We start from the raw sequence: 4,286 nt of genomic DNA on the forward strand, positions 1-4,286 counted from the left end.
CGAGTTAAAACAATTCTTTGAGCTGATAATTGTTTTTGCCGATTATTAGATGTCACAATCGACAAAGAATTCTACTACATAGGCTGCTTTGCTTTCAGCCAATTTTCAGTACCAGTCTGATAACTTTTCCAACTTTGTTGTTGATAAGTCATCTGTTGTGATTTATTTACCACCTGCCGTTAATCGGCTGCTGGAACTTGCAGATAATCTATTACTGGTGGCTGAAATTTTGCTGTTGATCGATAATAATCTTGCCGATCATACGGTTGATATTTTCTGCCGTTGAAAGTAGTAAAATCATTAATAGGCTGAAGTGGATAATACGGGTCAACCCATTCTCGTTGTGGATTTGCAATAACATGCCCCTCGACAGCCGTCGGTGATACTGGTGGAGCTTGTGGGTTGTTCTTCCTTCGGTTTTGATTGCCCCCCCATTTCTCGTTGTTCTCTCTGAAAGGCAATCAGCATTGCTTGCAAGCATTGCTAATTCTGTTTTTACTAGCGAATCACCGCTAGTTGAAAAATTGATGCATAAGATGCCAAGCTTTCGGCTTGATCATAGCTACTCTGGGTAGCCAATATCTAAGTCATTATTGCTTTAATCTTCTCCCTCGTTTTGGCAAATATATCGACAAATACCTTCTGATTAAATTCTCTCATTTAGAGATTTGCCACTTACCGATAATCCACTATTGGCACCTGCCGATAATCAGCGACGGTTGAGATTTGCCACTTACCGATAATCCACTATTGGCACCTGCCGATAATCAGCGACTGTTTGTTGATAATTGTTTAGCCAACCATATGACTGATTAGAATACTAGTACATCATATATGACTGATCAAAATATTCATACATCGGTTGAGAAGCCGACTGCATATTTTTACTATTAATCACTCACCTAGTAAGGTTCCACCGGGCATGCCAAGAATGTTGAAGCTAAAATCGGCTGGCTAGAACCTATTTTAAATTGATGAATAAATATAGTAACAATTTGAGAATAGAAGGGGAAGAAAATATAGATATAGAAGGTGATAGGAAGAAGTGAGAGAGAAGCGAAACTAAAATAAATAAAAAAAGAGATAGAAATAGCAAGGATGCTATATGGGGAAGAAGCTTGAGAAAGCAACAATAATAATAAAAGATTCTGAGGTGCTCGACCTCTAACATAGCATACCTTTACAATTATTTATAGAATAATACATAAAACAAACTCCTATATGAAAGTATTTTACTTGCATTACAACTCTTATCACATAACAAAATGTAATTTCAAAATATACTAATCATATAGATAAACATAATATATAACTAAAACCAACTAAAAGATAAATACTAGTGCTATGATTCTTATCCATTAGTTAATTCAAAAGCTTCTATCATCTCCACCCTTGACATGCAATATTAAACCACGTTACTGTCCAGTTTACTTAAACCAATTGCAATGTCACTCCCCAATTTACTTCCATCCAATTGCCACATCACTGCCCAATTTACCAAAAAAGGGTGTCAACAAAAATAAAATATAAAAGGGTAAAATTAGCAAACATATATGAAGGCAAAGATCATTTAGTTGAGCAACACAAATGTATGATACTTTGATAATGCATACCTCCTTCACATGGGCTTCTTTGTCTACTTCAATGTATATAAAGTTTTTAAGATGATCAACTATAACTAACCTAATTTTCAATTCAGATCTTTTGGAAAGTATTTTTTTCATCATACTAACAACTACCTCCCTCTCATAACCATTCTAGAACAAAATAAAAGACTTGATAAATAAAAATAAAATGGACAATACATTTTGAGATCATACAGGCCATTTGCTACATAGACATAATAAATTTCAGGCTAGTTCAAGTAAAACAGAATGTTGTGCACATCCATGTATAAGGTATTAGGACACTCCTATATGATCTCATAATGTATTGTCCATTTTGATTGTTTTTATCAAGTCTTTTATTTGTGCTAGAATGGTAAGGAGAGGCAGGTAGTAGTTAGTATGATGAAAAAAATACTTTTCCAAATGATCTTAATTGAAAATTAGGTCAGCTACAGTTTCTAGAATCACCTTCATAGGTTTCATCGTGATGTCCAGCTCAATCCAATATGAAATCTGCATTTGAGGCATTCAACAATGAGAAGCATGTGTAACAAACTTTACAAGTTAAATAATAAACCATACTGTGTAAACACATATAAGAATCTAGCACATAATCAACCAAGTTGACCATTTTTTTTTTTTTTTTTCGGAAAGTAACCAAGTTGACCAATTGTTCATTACATATCATGGTGTTTAAATAAATTAAACTAGTGATTATTATGATCTCTTCAAAACAAAACCTATTCCCTTATCATGTAGCATAGAAAATTTGTATGGCAAACAGAGCAATATACATTATTTTGAACTTCCAAGTTAACTGGATCACACTGTATAAACTTGCATATTTATGTGATTTGGGTAATAACATAACATGGTGCTAGTTCCAAGCGATGAAGACCGTATTCAAACTCTTGATAATAATTAAACAAACCCAACAATTTGGTATGATCTCCAAAATATAAAAAAAAATTATATTTAATAACTCTTTATATAGGAACCTATGTCACCTAACTAAATTTTGTAATTGACCGTCAATGTCACCTGTGCAGCACCAATCACATTCATGAAAAATAAATAAATAAATTTCAATTAATTAGAAGCAAGAAATCCTAAACAAGCCACTTATGCATTCACAATAACATTTCTTATGAACAAATAATCAAAAATTACACACTTCCATGCACAAATAGTCTGAATTCATTAATTAGAAGCAAGAAATCACGCCAATTATGCATTCCCAATAACTGATGAACAAATAATCAAAATTATGAAAGATCATACAAGTTCAGATCTACTGATGCATAGTAGATCAAAAGTATGTGATGTATCACTAATTTTTTAATTGTGTCAAGATGCATACTAATCTGTCTGTTATGGACTCAAGAAACATATACTAGTTCAATGGAATAGGGTTTCTAAGTAAAAATACATTCAAAAAAACAAATCAAATAATTAAATAATATAAATAACAAATCGTCTAAGAATACAGTCGTGAAATACAATGGGGAGAGAGAGTATAGAGACAAGAAACGTATACTAGTTCAATGGAATAGTTCTACATTTTTTGAATAATTCAATAATATTCATTTTAAGAATAGCTGATGAACTACGATTGTCCATTGATCTGACAGTAGAGACTCAAGAAACGTATGCTGGTTCAATTGAATAGTTATATTAGAGAGAGAGACAGAGAGCGCGATCGTTGAATTAGGGCTTAATGAGCCGAGCTAATTTGCCCTTTTATGGATCCGGACTTGTTTAAATGCAAAAATGTTTTATATAATACACAAAGATCTTACCTAGGCAAATCGGCCTCGCCGAATCTACTGATCGGCGCGCAAAACCCCCAACCTTTCCCTGAGTGAACCCCGCACTTGGAACTCGATCCGAGTTTGCGAGGCAACTCGGCCTAGTTCAGAAACGAGCAAGGGCACCCATCCTCAATCCGGACAGATCCGAAGAGTAAAGGGGTCACCGCATGTTTCGAGGGCTGAGGCTGATGGAGACGATATATATATAGCGAACCCTAGGTTGGGTTTGAGTGGTGTAGATGAAATAGGGTTTTGAGTTTGAGTGGTGTAGATGAAATACTTAAACTTCATCTACACCACTCATTTTGGTTGCAGGCTTTTATAATTGTATGTGGACTTACTTGGGCTAATAGAATTCGACATTATGGGCTTTATCATTCTATGAGGTCTTCATCGGCTTAATAGAGTTGGATTAATAGTATAGAATTTTGTTTTGGGCTAAACTCATGTAGTGTATCACAGCACTGAAATATAATATTAATATATTTTTATAACTAATTTGATTTTATCATATATATATATATAATTATAAGTATAGCCATGTTCACGAATTTTGTTTACAAACATGTTCACAAACTAGAGTTAGCTCAAAGTTGTTTTTGAACTTGGCTTGTTTGTGAATCGAATTTAAAAAAATATGTTTGAGCTTGATAATTGAACTCTGGTCAAGTAAAATCCAAATGATTAGGAGTTTATTTACATTCATCATTACTAAACTATTGACCACAACATAAACTTGTGATTATAAGATGGATTTTATATATTGGTTTACTAACAAGTTTAAATTACTCCAATTTATTCCTTTTTTTTTTTTTTTTATCAAACATATAAGATTACAATTTCAATCAATAAAGATAAAATGCTAAAA

At 33.1% G+C, this 4,286-nt stretch overlaps 1 long non-coding RNA gene across 1 annotated transcript; it reads right to left on the minus strand.

Annotated features, from left to right (window-relative positions):
- Positions 1-1,106: 1,106 nt before the first annotated feature.
- Positions 1,107-3,601, minus strand: LOC132274409 (uncharacterized). The gene is made up of 3 exons (XR_009470411.1): positions 3,407-3,601; positions 1,614-2,120; positions 1,107-1,485 (listed from the first exon to the last, which is right to left on the minus strand). It is a non-coding gene; the product is annotated as an uncharacterized LOC132274409 (long non-coding RNA).
- Between the last annotated feature and the right edge of the window lie 685 nt (positions 3,602-4,286).

This window comes from Cornus florida, unplaced genomic scaffold, assembly GCF_030987335.1.
Source record: "Cornus florida cultivar Cherokee Brave unplaced genomic scaffold, ASM3098733v1 CherokeeBrave_3.0.0_Hap2_Chr09, whole genome shotgun sequence".
In the NCBI taxonomy this organism is placed as follows: domain Eukaryota; kingdom Viridiplantae; phylum Streptophyta; class Magnoliopsida; order Cornales; family Cornaceae; genus Cornus; species Cornus florida.